Genomic DNA, 16,480 nt, shown 5'->3' with positions numbered 1-16,480 from the left:
TATCATGAACAAGGAAATATAATAATAACCTATTTATTATTGCCTCTAGGGCATATTTCCAACAGTCTCCCACTTGCACTAGAGTCAATAATCTAGTTCACATCACCATGTGATTAACACTCACAGGTCACATCACCATGTGACCAACATCCAAAGAGTTTACTAGAGTCAATAATCTAGTTCACATCACTATGTGATTAACACTCAATGAGTTCTGGTTTGATCATGTTATGCTTGTGAGAGAGGTTATTAGTCAACGGGTCTGAACCTTTCAGATCCGTGTGTGCTTTACGAATATCTATGTCATCTTGTGGATGCTACCACGCGCTACTTGGAGCCATTTCAAATAACTGCTCTACTATACGAATCCGGTTTACTACTCAGAGTCATCCGGATTAGTGTCAAAGTTCGCATCGACGTAACCCTTTACGACGAACTCCTTTTCACCTCCATAATCGAGAAAATTCCTTAGTCCACTAGATACTAAGGATAAGTTCGACCGCTGTCATGTGATCCATTCCCGGATCACTGTTGTACCCCTTGACCAACTCATGGCAAGGCACACTTCATGTGCGGTACACAGCATAGCATACTGTAGAGCCTACGTCTAAAGCATAGGGGACGACCTTTGCCCTTTCTCTCTCTTCTGCTGTGGTCAGGTCTTGAGTCTTACTCAATACTCACACCTTGTAACACAGCCAAGAACTCCTTCTTTGCTGATCTATTTTGAACTCTTTCAAAATCATGTCAAGGTGTGCGTTCTTTGAAAGCATCATCAGGCGTCTTGATCTATCTCTATAGATCTTGATGCCTAATATGTAAGCAGCTTTATCCAGGTCTTCCTTTGAAAAACTCCTTTCAAACAACCCTTTATGCTTTCCAGAAATTTTACATCATTTCGGGTCAACAATATGTCATTCACATATACTTATCAGAAATGTTGTAGCGCTCCCACTCACTTTATTGTAAATACAAGTTTCTAACAAACTTTGTATAAACCCAAAAACTTTGATCACTCCATCAAAGCGTATATTCTGACTCCGAGATGCTTGCTCTAGTCCATGGAAGGATCGCTGGAGCTAGCATACCTTTTAGCATCCTTAGGATCGACAAAACCTTTCTGATTGTATCACATACAACCTTTCCTTACGAAAACTAGTAAGGAAACTTGTTTTTGACATCCATCTGCCAGATTTCATAAATGCAGCTAATGCTAACATGATTCCGACGGACTTAAGCATCGCTACGGATGAGAAAATCTCATCGTAGTCAACTCCTTGAACTTGTGAAAATACTCTTTACCACAAGTCGAGCTTCATAGACGGTAACATTACCGTCCATGTCCGTCTTCTTCTTAAAGATCCATTTATCTCAATGGCTTGCCGATCATCAGGCAAGTTCACCAAAGTCCATGCTTTGTTCTGATACATGGATCCTATCTCGGATTTCATGGCTTCTAACCATTTGTCGGAATATGGGCCCACCGTCGCTTCTCCACAGCTCATAGGTTCATTGTCGTCCAACAACATGACTTCCAAGACAGGATTACGCATTACTCTGAAGTAGTACGCATCCTCGTCGTCCTACGAGGTTTGGTAGTGACTTGATCCGAAGTTTCATGATCACTATCATAAGCTTCCACTTCAATTGGTGTAGGTGCCACAGGAACAACTTCCTGTGCCCTGCTACACACTAGTTGAAGTTATGGTTCAATAACCTTATCAAGTCTCCACCATCCTCCCACTCAATTCTTTCGAGAGAAACTTTTCCTCGAGAAAGGACTCGTTTCTAGAAGCAATCACTTTCGCTTCCAGATGTGAAATAGGAGGTATACCCAACTGTTTTGGGTATTCTATGAAGATGCATTTATCCGCTTTGGGTTCGAGCTTATCAGCCTGAAACCTTTTCACATAAGCGTCGCAGCCCCAAACTTTTAAGAAACGACAACTTAGGTTTCTCTAAACGGTGTCGTCTCAACGGAATTGCGTGGTGCCCCTTTTAAAGTGAATGCGGTTATCTCTAATGCCTAACCCATAAACGATAGTTGTAATTTGATAAGAGACATCATGGTATGCACCATATCCAATAGGGTTCAGTTATGATGTCCGGACACACCATCACATTGTGGTGTTCCAGGCGGTATTAATTGTGAAACACTTTCCACAATGTCTTAATTGTGTGCCAAACTCGTAACTCAGATATCTCTAGGATCATATCATAGACATTTTATCCTCTTGTCACGACGATCTTCAACTTCACTCTGAAATTACTTGAACCTTTCAATAATTCAGACTTGTGTTTCATCAAGTAAATATTCTCAGCATCTACTCAAACCATCTGTGAAGTAAGAACATATCGATATCCACTGTGTGCCTCAGCACACATTGGACTGCACACATCAAATGTATTACTTCCAACAAGTTGCTCTCTTGTTCCATCTTACTGAAAATGAGGCCTTTCAGTCATCTTGCCCATGTGGTATGATTTGCATGTCTCAAGTGATTCAAAATCAAGTGAGTCCAAACGATCCATCTGCATGGAGTTTCTTCATGCATATATATACCAATAGACATGGTTCGCATGTCTCAATCTTTTCAAAAACGAGTGAGTCCAAAGATCCATCCACATGGAGCTTCTTCATGCGTTCTATACCAATATGACTCAAATGGCAGTGCCATAAGTATGTGGAACTATCATTGCTATTTTATATCTTTTGGCACGAACATGTGTATCACTGCGATCGAGATTCATTTTAGGTGCAAGACCATTGAAGGTATTATTCAAGTAAACAGAGTAACCATTATTCTCCTTAAATGAATAACCGTATTGCGATAAACATAATCCAATCATGCTCAACGCAAACACCAAATCTCGATGGTAGAGGGAGCATGCGATGCTTGATCACATCAACCTTGGAAACACTTCCAACACATATCGTCATCTCACCTTTAGCTAGTCTCCGTTTATTCCGCAGCTTTTATTTCGAGTTACTAACACCTAGCAACCGAACCGGTATCTAATACCCTAGTGCTGCTAGGAGTACTAGTAAAGTACACATTCATTCAATGTATATCCAATATACTTTTGTCGACCTTGCCTGCCTTCTCATCTACCAGGTATCTAGGGTAGTTCTGCTTCAGTGACCGTTCCCCTCATTACAGGAGCACTTAGTCTCGGGTTTGGGTTTAACCTTGGGATTCTTCGCTAGAGCAAATGATTTGCTGTTTCATGAAGTATCCCTTCTTGCCCTTGCCCTTCTAGAAACTAGTGGTTTTACTAACCATCAACAATTGATGCTCCTTCTTGATTTCTACTTTCGCGGTGTCAAACATCGCGAGTTGCTCAAGGATCATCATCTATCCCTGATATGTTATAGTTCATCACGAAGCTCTAATAGCTTGGTGGCAGTGACTATGGAGAACCATCACTATCTCATCTGGAAGATTAACTCCCACTCGATTCAAGCGATTGCAGTACTCAGACAATCTGAGCACATGCTCAACGATTGAGCTTTTCTCCCTTAGTTTGTAGGCTTAAGAAACTTGTCAGAGGTCTCATACCTCTTGACGTGGGCACTAGTCTGAAATCCCAATTTCAGTCTTCGGAACATCTCATATGTTCTGCGACGTTTCAAAACCGTCTTTGGTGCCACAATTCTAAACCGTTAGCATTACGCACTGAACTATCACGTAGTCATCAAAACGTGTATGTCAGATGTTCTGCAACATCTACAGACGACGCTGAGGTTCAGCATACCGAGCGGTGCATTAAGGACATAAGCCTTCTGTGCAGCAATGAGGACAATCCTCAGTTTACGGACCCAGTCCGCATAATTGCTACTATCAACTTTCAACTAAATTTTCTCTAGGAACATATCTTAAACAGTAGAGCTAAAGCGTAAGCTATGACATAATTTGCAAAGACCTTTTGACTATGTTCATGATAATGAAGTTCATCTGATTAATGAACTCCCACTCAGATAGACATCCCTCTAGTCATCTAAGTGATACATGATCCGAGTCAAACTAGGCCATGTCCGATCATCACGTGAGACGGACTAGTCATCATCGGTGAACATCTCCATGTTGATCGCATCTACTATACGACTCATGTTCGACCTTTCGATCTCTTGTGTTCCGAGGCCATGTCTGTACATGCTAGGCTCGTCAAGTCAACCTAAGTGTTTCGCATGTGTTCCGAGGCCATGTCTGTACATGCTAGGCTCGTCAACACCCGTTGTATTCGAACGTTAGAATCTATCACACCCGATCATCACGTGGTGCTTCGAAACAACGAACCTTCGCAACGGTGCACAGTTAGGGGGAACACGTCTCTTGAAATTTTAGTGAGGGATCATCTTACTTACTACCGTCGTTCTAAGCAAATAAGATGCAAAACATGATAAACATCACATGCAATCAAATAGTGACATGATATGGCCAATATCATTTTGCTCCTTTGATCTCCATCTTCGGGGCACCATGATCATCTTCGTCACCGGCATGAAACCATGATATCCATCATCATGATATCCATCATTGTGTCTTCATGAAGTTGTCACGCCAACGATTACTTCTACTTCTATGGCTAACGCACTTAGCAATAAAGTAAAGTAATTTACATGGCATTATTCAATGACACGCAGGTCATACAAAAAATAAAGACAACTCCTATGGCTCCTGCCGGTTGTCATACTCATCGACATGCAAGTCGTGATTCCTATTACAAGAATATGGTCAATCTCATACATCACATATATCATTCATCACATCTTCTGGCCATATCACATCACATAGCACATGCTGCAAAAACAAGTTAGACGTCCTCTAATTGTTGTTGCAAGTTTTTACATGGCTTGTATAGGTTTCTAGCAAGAATGTTTCTTACCTACGTAAAACCACAACGTGATATGCCAATTTATATTTACCCTTCATAAGGACCCTTTTCATCGAATCCGTTCCGACTAAAGTGGGAGAGACATACACTTGCTAGCCACCTTATGCAACTAGTGCATGTCAGTCGGTGGAACCTGTCTCACGTAAGCGTACGTGTAAGGTCGGTCCGGGCCGCTTCATCCCACAATGCCGCCGAAACAAGATAAGACTAGTAGCGGCAAGAAGAATTGGCAACATCTACGCCCACAACTGCTTTGTGTTCTACTCGTGCATAGTAACTACGCATAGGCCTGGCTCAAGATGCCACTGTTGGGGAACGTAGCAGAAATTCAAAATTTTCTACGCATCACCAAGATCAATCTATGGAGTAATCTAGCAACGAGGGGAAGGGGAGTGCATCTACATACCCTTGTAGATCGCGATGCGGAAGCGTTGCAAGAACGCGGATGAAGGAGTCGTACTCGTAGCCATTCAGATCGCGGTTGATTCCGATCTAAGCGCCGAACCACGGCGCCTCCGCGTTCAACACACGTGCAGCCCGATGACGTCTCCCACGCCTTGATCCAGCAAGGAGAGAGGGAGAGGTAGGGGAAGACTCCGTCCAGCAGCAGCACAATGGCATGGTGGTGATGGAGGAGCGTGGCAATCCTGCAGGGCTTCGCCAAGCACCGCGGGAGAGGAGGAGGGAGAGAGGTAGGGCTGCGCCGAGAGAGAGATCATCTCGTATGTTTGCAGCCCCAAATACCTCAAGTACATATAGGGGAAGGGGAGGGGCTGCGCCCCCATCTAGGGTTCCCTCCCCAGGGGTGGCGGCAGCCCCCAAAACCCATCTAGGGTGCGGCCAAGGGGAAAAGAGAGGGGGCGCCACTAAGGTGGGCCTTAAGGCCCATCTGGACATAGGGTTTGCCCCCTCCCACTCTCCCTGCGCCTTGGGCCTTGGTGGGGGGCGCACCAGCCCACCTGGAGCTGGTCCCCTCCCACACTTGGCCCACGCAGCCTTCTGGGGCTGGTGGCCCCACCTGGTGGACCCCCGGGACCCTCCCGGTGGTCCCGGTACATTACCGATAGCACCCAAAACTTTTCCGGTGACCAAAACAGGACTTCCCATATATAAATATTTACCTCCGGACCATTCCGGAACTCCTCGTGACATTCGGGATCTCATCCGGGACTCCGAACAACATTCGTAACCACGTATATCTATTCCCTATAACCCTAGCGTCATCGAACCTTAAGTGTGTAGACCCTACGGGTTCGGGAACCATGCAGACATGACCGAGACGTTCTCCGGCCAATAACCAACAGCGGGATCTGGATACCCATGTTGGCTCCCACATGTTCCACGATGATCTCATCGGATGAACCACGATGTCGGGGATTCAATCAATCCCGTATTCAATTCCCTTTGTCTATCGGTATGTTACTTGCCCGAGATTCGATCGTCGGTATCCCGATACCTTGTTCAATCTCGTTACCGGTAAGTCTCTTTACTCGTTCCGTAACTCACATCATCCCGTGATCAACTCCTTGGTCACATTGTGCACATTATCATGATGTCCTACCGAGTGGGCCCAGAGATACCTCTCCGTTTACACGGAGTGACAAATCCCAGTCTCGATTCGTGCCAACCCAACAGACACTTTCGGAGATACCTGTAGTGCACCTTTATAGCCACCCAGTTACGTTGTGATGTTTGGTACACCCAAAGCATTCCTACGGTATCCGGGAGTTGCACAATCTCATGGTCTAAGGAAATGATACTTGACATTAGAAAAGCTCTGAGCAAACGAACTACACGATCTTGTGCTAGGCTTAGGATTGGGTCTTGTCCATCACATCATTCTCCTAATGATGTGATCCCGTTATCAACGACATCCAATGTCCATGGTCAGGAAACCGTAACCATCTATTGATCAACGAGCTAGTCAACTAGAGGCTTACTAGGGACATGGTGTCGTCTATGTATCCACACATGTATCTGAGTTTCCTATCAATACAATTCTAGCATGGATAATAAACGATTATCATGAACAAGGAAATATAATAATAACCTATTTATTATTGCCTCTAGGGCATATTTCCAACAGTTCGGTCTTTATTGCCGTGTTATGGGTAAAACGAAGCCCCTGGCATATTTTAAGGCATATCACTATGTACGGATGCCACTTGACAAAAGAATTTTATAAGAAATAGCAGCAGATAAGTGTCATATGAATCCACATATTGTATTTGAATAGTACGTCGATGCGTATATGTACAGGTAATGCGATAAAAAGGAAATATGACTGTGGAACCTGCTGAGACCAGGGGAAGAAGCTGTGTGCGGATCCGGAGTATAGTCAGATGGTCATCGCGGGGAATATCTACGGATTCCCTTGCGCGTTCGAGCTGCCTCCATATCGCCCATCCTGGTCGGCGCAAAGGTGAACCTGCGAAGGAAATGTAAGAAATGTTTGCGTGCCGGAGAGCGGTTGAGCCGCTGAGTGCGGCCTGTCATGGCCTTCGCAGGAGTGTTTAATTGAGCTCTGGACGAGCCGGGCTATCCTGCCGCGAAGTAGTTCGGAGTCCCTTGACGGTGTCCGGGAGCCTGGCCGTCGACTCGAGGCTCGGCTGCTAGGTGCTGCTCGTTGCTTCTGCTGTTAAGGCAGCGATGTACTCATTGGTGCCGAAGTAAAGTTCGTCCTTGCCATGAACCGTGATAACGCTGCGTGGACCGGGCATTTTGAGCTTACGGTAGGCATAATGTGGCACCACGTTGAATCGAGCGAACGCGGTTCGTCCGAGCAGTGCCTGATAATCACTACCGAAAGGGACGATTTTGAAGATTAACTCTTCGGTACGGTAATTGTCTGGTGATCCGAAGACTACCTCAAGGGCGATGGAGCCTGTACAGCTGGCTTCCACACCTGGTATAATGCCTCTAAAAGTGGCTTTAGTGGGTTTGATCACCGAATGATCGATGCCCATCTTGCGCACTGTGTCCTGGTAAAGCAGGTTTAGACTGCTGCCTCCGTCCATAAGGACTCGTGTGAGGTGGAACCCGTCGATTATTGGGTCGAGGACTAGTGCGGCCGGATTGCCCCGATTGGCGTTAACCGGACGATCCGTGCGGTTAAAGGTGACCGACCCTAGTTTATATTGTGGGACGACTAGTTCCGTTAAGTCGGCATCCCTAAGGGTGCGTATCCGGTCCGGGTTGGGAATTTGGGTGGTGTTTACCACGTTCACCGTTTGGATTTGCAGGGGAAATTTCTTTTGCCCTCCTGTGTTCGGTGATCTGGGCTCCTCGTCGCCATCATCGCTTTGAGACCCCCCTTCTCTGTTTTTGGCGCCTGCCCTGCCGGCCTGTTTGAAGACCCAGCATTCTCTGTTGGTATGGGTGGCTGGCGTTGCTGGGGTGCCGTGAATTTGGCATTGGCGATCGAGTATGCGGTCCAGACTGGATGGACCCGAATTGTTATTTTTGAGTAGCCCTTTCCGCTGACCGGTTTGAGCCACTGAACCCGGCATTAACTGCCGTATCTTCGGCGTTTTCACCATATTTGCGGCGCTTGTGTTTGTTGCGTCGTGGTTTGCCGTTGCTATCCCTGGCCTCTGATGTGCCAGGTTTGCTTGCTGTGTTGTTGCTACGAGGCAACCAGCTATCTTCGCCCGCGCAAAAGCGGGTCATAAGTGTCGTGAGGGCTGCCATGAATTTTGGCTTCTCTTGGCCGAGATGTCGGGCGAGCCACTCATCACGGATGTTATGTTTGAAGGCTGCTAGGGCTTCGGCATCCGGACAGTCGACAATTTGGTTCTTTTTGGTTAGGAAACGAGTCCAGAATTTCCTGGCTGACTCTCCGGGCTGTTGTGTTATGTGACTTAAATCGTCAGCATCCGGTGGTCGCACATAAGTGCCCTGGAAATTGTCCAGGAATGCGTCTGCCAGGTTCTCCCAACTTCCAATGGAGTTTGTCGGCAAGCTATTCAGCCAATGCCGAGCCGGCCCTTTGAGTTTTAGCGGGAGATACTTGATGGCGTGTAGATCATCCCCGCGGGCCATGTGAATCTGGAGGAAGAAATCTTCTATCCATACCGCGAGGTCTGTAGTACCATCATATGATTCAATGTTTACAGGTTTAAACCCTTCTGGGAATTCGTGATCCATTACTTCATGAGTGAAGCATAGGGGGTGTGCGGCACCTCTGTGTCGGGCTATGTCACGACGTAGCTCATACAAGTCTTGTCTGCTGTATTCGGCCCGGCCAGATTTGCTTTTAGTGTATCCGGCGTGACGATCATCGTCACGCGTTGGGGCGCTACCCCGTGATCCGTAGATCGATTTTATATGTCCTGCTTTGTTTTCCAATACGTCTCGCAGGTCCCGCGTGTTGCCCCGGCCCTTGGTATTTTTATTTGAATGGCGGCGGGGTGCGGGCTGGACTTCAGGCTGATATGCCCCTCTGTCTCGGCCTCGAGGTGGCCGATCAGCCGCATCATACGCTGGTAATGTAGGTTTTAATGCTTCCTCCTCGAATTGGGGTAGCGACCTGCACTTTGGGTAATTCTTGGTTGGGCGCTCGAGTTCGTATTCCTCGGCCACCAGGACTTCAGTCCATCTATCCTCTAGCAGCTCTTGATCACCTCGAAGTTGTTGTTGCTTTTTCTTCAGGCTGTTTGCTGTGGCCATAAGCCGTCGCTTGAAGCGCTCCTGCTCGACGGGATCCTCAGGCACGATAAACTCTTCGTCGCCGAGGCTCACCTCGTCTTCGGAGAGAGGCATGTAATTGTAATCCTCTGATTCTCCGTCTGATGCCTGTTCTGGAGGGCTAGCTTGTTCATCCTCCCGCTCGAGGTCTGGCTGGAGGGGATTGTCGTCGTCTTCGGCACTATCCGGAGCGTTATTGTCTCTTGTGCCAGTATCACTGCTTTTGCTATGGCGGGACTTAGAGCGGCGCCACTGACGTCGGTGCTTGGATTGCTTCTTGGATGGATTATCCTCCGTTGTCTTATCGCCATCGCCTTCTTTGGGGGTGTCCACCATGTATATATCATATGATGAGGTGGCAGTCCAGCGCCCTATGGGCGGTGGTTCCTGTTCGTCTCCTGCGTCGTCGTCCATACCGTCGATGTCTTCGGAGCCGAAATCGAGCATGTCGGTTAAATCGTCGACAGTGGCTAATGAGTGGGTGGTGGGTGGGGAGCGAATTTCTTCGTCGTCCGCATCCCATTCTAGCCGGACATAGTTCGGCCAAGGTTCTCCTGACAAGGAGAGAGACCTTAACGAGTTTAGCACGTCGCCAAGGGGCGAGTGCTGAAAGATATCCGCGAAGGTAAACTCGACGCGGGCGGCTCGGAGCCCATGGCCGGGGACGAATCCAACGGTTCGGCAACACGGGTCTCGTAGGAGGTGAAGTCAGTATTCGGCTCTATCGCCACTGAGCGTGCGGCCTCCGTGGCGGGGTCCATCCACCCGTCCTCGGGTGGCGCACTTTGTTCCGGATTGAGGGCCGAAGTAGTTGCAGGTGTGATTTCCCGAACCTGACCGACGGCAGAGTTAAGTCATGACCGTCGCAACTGTGCGGCGCACCTGACATGGGCTCGAATCCGTCGAAGATCAAGTCTCCGTGGATGTCGGCAGTATAGTTCAAGTTTCCAAACCTGACCTGATGGCCAGGGGCATAGCTTTCGATCTGCTCCAGATGGCCGAGCGAGTTGGCCCGCAGTACGAAGCCGCCGAATACGAAGATCTGTCCGGGGAGGAAAACCTCATCCCGGATCGCATCGTTGCCGATGATCGAAGGAGCCATCGAGCCTTTATCGCGACGACACAGTGGAACTCTCAATGAAAGCACCAATGTTGGTGTCAAAACCGGCGGATCTCGGGTAGGGGGGCCCGGACTGTGCGTCTAAGGCGGATGGTAACAGGAGGCGGGGGACACGATGTTTACCCAGGTTCGGGCCCTCTCGATGGAGGTAATACCCTACTTCCTGCTTGATTGATCTTGATGATATGAGTATTACAAGAGTTGATCTACCACGAGATCGTAGAGGCTAAACCCTAGAAGCTAGCCTATGGTATGATTGTTGTTGTCCTACGGACTAAACCCTCCGGTTTATATAGACACCCGAGGGGGCTAGGGTTACACAGAGTCGGTTACAAAGGAGGAGATCTATATATCCGTATTGCCAAGCTTGCCTTCCACGCCAAGGAGAGTCCCATCCAGACACGGGATGGAGTCTTCAATCTTGTGTCTTCATAGTCCAACAGTCCGGCTAAAGGATATAGTCCGGCTGTCCGAGGACCCCCTAATCCAGGACTCCCTCAATGAGTACAAAGAAATAACGCTTTATGACTTTTGTGAGGTTTGCAAATTACCTTATGAGGGTAGCGTTGAGGAGCCACGTCCTAGTGATGTGGAAGGCCTTATTAACAAAACTACTGTAGGGGAAGGCAGAGGAGTGTCGGGGGCAAGAGTGGACAGTATTCATCTTCTTGCTTTACGCTATTACTCATTATTTGTTGGGAGGTGTTTAATCGGTTGTGGAGAGAGTGGAGGCCTTAGTGCCCCTGACCTCGTTATTTTGCGCCATGCTTTACATAGAGATAGAACTTACAGTTTGGGCGCTATGGTTGCTAGACGGTTGAGTATGAACCGTGTAAAGGGTCCTATTTCTGGAGGTGTCTTCACCTCCCGCCTTGCTAAACATTTTGAGATACCCATTAGGCACTATGAAAAACAGGAGAAACTGCTGCCCACTAAACGTTTAGATTACGACGGCATGGTAGCACATAAGTTTATTCGCCATAATGAGGAAAGGAGACTTAATTATAACCTGGTATTTAGCGAGAACACTTTTCAGATTATTCCCTTGCCTGCACCTGTTTTGTTCAACATTCATTCAGGCAGGTACTTTGTTTTGCCCGCGGGTATTCTCGCATACTGGGAGGGGACACGATCCCCACCTCCTGAGCCAGAACCATCACCTGATCCATACGAGGAATCTATTTATAAGTGGGATCCACAGGAGCTCGCTAACCAGTGGAACCCCCAGGATCCTCCTCAGTACACCGGAGAAAACCAATTTGATCCATGGGCTTAGACCAACTTATGCCAAAAGTCTAAGCTTGGGGGAGTTCGTATTTCTCACCGACATTATATTCTTGTTCACACACTCATTCTAGTTGTCGGTGTTCATACTTTTTTATTGTATTATCCATGTTAGTTTATTTATTTTTTCCGCTTTCTTCTTGTGTGTTTGATAAACCTTAAGAAAAAACAAAAAAATTAGTTGTAGTTTACTTTCCATGCATGCTTAGTAGTAATATTAAAAGAAAACCCAAAAAGATTTCATGTTCTTCTTTTGCTTGTTGGGAGCTTTCCCGTGTAAATGGTCTTTCTCGTTCTTGTTTTACTTTATTCAGAAAAACAAAAACTCCAAAACTATTTCAGTGTGTTTCTTTGAAATTCTTTTCTTTTCTTTGGGGGTCGAGAGGAGAAGACCACGATGAAAATATTGAGTGGCTCTCATATGCATTATTGTTGGTCTAATAAAGAGCCCATATTACCTTGTCTTCTTTGAATAAATGTTTGCAGATTCGAGCTTAGTCCAATGCACGTGCACTATTATTATTAACCACACCATTCGGTCGTGCAAGTTGATAACCCACAAGTATAGGGGATTGCAACCGTTTTTGAGGGTAGAGTATTCAACCCAAATTTATAGATTCAACACAAGGGAAGCCAAAGAATATTTGAAGGTATTTACTTCTGAGTTGTCAATTCAACCACACCTGGAGATTAATTATCTGCAGCAAAGTGATCAGTAAAAAAGTAGTTTGATAGTTTTGATAGTAGTGACAGCAGCAATAGTAACAGTAACAGTGATAGTAGTAATTTTGTAGCAAGTGTAACAATGATGATAGCAGTAGTAACTTAGCAGAAACAATATGGAAAACTTCGTAGGCATTGGATCGGTGACTTGTTGGATGATATTCATCATGAGACAGTTATAACCTAGGGTGATACGGCACTAGCTCCAGTTCGTCAATATAATGTAGGCATGTATTCCATAAAGAGTCATACGTGCTTTATTAAAAGAACTTGCATGACATCTTTGTCCTACCCTCCCGTGGCAGCGGGGTCCATATTGGAAACTAAGGGATATTAAGGCCTCCTTTTAATAGAGAACCGGAACAAAGCATTAACACATAGTGAATACATGAACTCCTCAAACTACGGTAATCACCGGAAGAAGTCCCAGTTATTGTAACTCCAGGGTTATCGGATCATAACACGTAGTAGGTGACTATAACTTGCAAGATCGGATCTAGAACATGGATATAATGGTGATAACATAAACGGTTCGGATCTGAAATCATGGCACCCGGGCCCAAAGTGACAAGCATTAAGCATAGCAAAGTCATAGCAACATCAATCTAAGAACATAGTGGATACTAGGGATCAAGCCCTAACAAAACTAACTCGATTACATGATGAATCTCATCCAACTCCTCACCGGCCAGCGAGCCTACGAAGGAATTACTCACTCCCGGTGGGGAGCATCATGGAATTGGCGATGGAGAAGCGATGGTAATGACGAAGAATGAAGATCCCCCTCTCCGGAGCCCCAAACGGACTACAGATCTGCCCTCCCAAGGAAGAACAAGGCTTGGCGGCGGCTCCATCTCGTGGATCGTGATAATTCTTTCTCCTTGATTTTTTTCTCCAAAAATAGGATTTTATAGCGTCGGTTTCAGGGTCTGCGGGGCCACCAGGTGGGGACAACCCACCAGGGCGCGCCCACCCAAGGGCCCTTCTCCGATAGGTCTTGGCTCCAGAAATTCTTATTATTGATATAAAAATTCCTCGCAAAGCTTTGTTCCAATCTGAGAACTTTTATTTCTGCATAAAAACAACACCATGGTAGTTCTGCTAAAAATAGTGTCAGTCCGGGGTTAGTTTCATTCAAATCATGCAAATTAGAGTCCAAAACAAGAGGAAAGGCGTTAGGAAAAGTAGATACGTTGGAGACGTATCAACTCCCCCAAGCTTAAACCTTTGCTTGTCCTCAAGCAATTCAGTTGATAAACTGAAAGTGAAAAAGAAAAACTTTTACGAACTCTTTTGCTCTTGTTTGCATAAATAAGCTTAAACAGCACCTAGGTTTTCAGCCACATTATAACTAACCATGCCGACAATAACTCTTAATGATTATAATGACTCATATCAATGACATAATCATCTAGCGAGCAATAATAAGATATCTCAAATGGCAACACGTTGTCAAAACAACCATGATATAATATGACAATAGTGGTATCTCGCTAGCCCTTTCTGAGACCGCAAAACATAAATGCAGAGCACCTTCAAAGTTCAAGCAGCGACTAAACATTGTAATTCATGGTAGAAAAGATCCAGTCATGATGCACCCAACATTAGCTACACACAATGCATAAATCATGACAAATGTGCTCCCTCAGTTTCTAGCGCTTGTTTTAGAAGGTGGTGACACAACATAAAATTAAATAGATAGTCTCTTCGCAGAGGGAAGCAGTGATTTGCAGAGGTGCCAGAGCTCGATTTTTAAAACAAAGGTAAATGATTATTTTGGGACATGCACCCTTCTCATTTACCTCACGACTATCAGTTATCAATATCTCACATGCTAAACAAGCTAGTGGCGGTTCCCAAGCGATAAAAAGTAAAGGTTTTGACTCCATTGGGAGTTGTTGTTTGATTATTCGAGCGATTAACTCTTTTTGTATTTTGCAGTTTGGGACTAGGCATCCCTAATACCGCCCTTTTCTCGTGCGATGGCGAGTGAATAAACACTCGACCTGAGAATAACTCGCTTAGCATAGAAGATACTGACTACCTCCTATCGTTCCATGAACGATCCAGGCACACAAAACGGATATTTTTAGAAGTTTTAGAGGTGGCATATGCAAATTTACTTAGGACGGCAGGGTAACACCGCATATAGGTAGGTATGGTGGACTCATCTGGAATAACTTTTGGGTTCTAGGTTTTTTATGTACAAGCAGAATTCCCACTTAGTACAGACGAAGGCTAGCAATTAGATTGAGAAGCGGCCAGCTAGAGAGCAACAACTATCATAACCATGCATTATGCATAAGTAACATTGGACACTAGCATGAGTAGGATATGAACACCATGAACATAAATATTATAGAGGCTATGTTGGTTTTGATTCAATTACATGCATGAACATGTGCCAAGTCAAGCCACTCGAACGTTCAGAGGAGGATACCATATCATCATACTACATCACAACCATTTTAACGCAATGTTGATATCCAAGATAAATCATTATCAACTCCCAGCTACTTATGCATGGCACGAGAAACTATAATCTCTAATTTTCATTGCAAACATGTTTAATCATAATGGGCTGAATCATGGATACTTGGTTAAACATATTTACACAGACAGAACAAGTCGAGTTCATACCAGTTTCTTTCTGCCACGGCCAGTTCATCGAATGTCGTCATTATTGCCTTTCACTTGCACGACCGAAACGATATGAAAATAATAATATTGCAAGAGTGTCGTGGACTAAGCTAGAATCTGCAAGACATTTTATTCGACAGGAGAAGACAAGGTAAAATGTGCTCTATATTAATTCAACAATTATTCATATGAGAGCCACTCAACATTTTCATCGTGGTCTTCTCCTCGGTACAACTCGAATAAAAAGAAAAGAAATTCAGAGAAAAACACTGAAATGTTTTTGGAGTTTTTGGTTTTCTTGGACAAGCAAATAAAAGGGAAAAGCAAAAACGATAAAAACTATTTACACGGGAAAGCTCCCAACAAGCCAAAGAAGAACAAGGAAAAAATTTTGGGTTTTCTTTTTAATGCTACTACTAAGCATGCATAGAAAGTAAATTAACTACAACTATTTTTTTGTTTTTCTAAAGTTTTTCAAACACACAAGAAAAGCAAGAAAATAAATCTAAGCATGGATGATACAATAAAAAAGTGTGAGCACCGACAAATGGAATAAGTGAACATGAATGTAAAGTCAGTGGAAACACGTACTCCCCCAAGCTTAGGCTTTTGGCCTAACTTGGTAGTCGATCAATAGCCTGGAGGGTAATAGGGGTGCTGAGGAGCGGGCATCCACTCATCCCACTGCTGAGGCTCCTCCTGTACCGCTTCCGCAGCAGCCTGAGCGTTCCGGTAGGTGATGATATCCTCAGGCATAATCCTATATCCGCCCCTGGCAGCAAAATCAAACAAAGCAGGTGCAGGCAAGGGAATAATATCATGAGTTTTAATGCTAAAGACCAGGTTATAAGGAATGGGGATGTTAGGATAATCTCGTGCAAGAAAATGATGGTGTTCCATGGCTGCCCGGTCTAGGTAAATCTTGGTCAGAGGGTAATCATGAGGGAGTATCTCAACCTCGAAGTGAGCCGCCAAACAAGTAGCAAAAATCCCACCGTGTATTTCACCCTGGGATTTATTAAGATGGAGGCGACGAGCCACAATAGCTCCCAAGCTATGAGTGTTGTCGCCCTCTAGTGCTCGGCGTAAAACAACAAAGTCTGGTGCGTTGAGCGCACCTACTTTCTTTCT

The sequence above is a fragment of the Aegilops tauschii genome, chromosome 1 (genome assembly GCF_002575655.3).
Source record: "Aegilops tauschii subsp. strangulata cultivar AL8/78 chromosome 1, Aet v6.0, whole genome shotgun sequence".
Lineage (NCBI taxonomy): Eukaryota > Viridiplantae > Streptophyta > Magnoliopsida > Poales > Poaceae > Aegilops > Aegilops tauschii.
The sequence above is the reverse complement of the archived record's forward strand: the minus strand, read 5'-3'. Positions refer to the sequence as shown.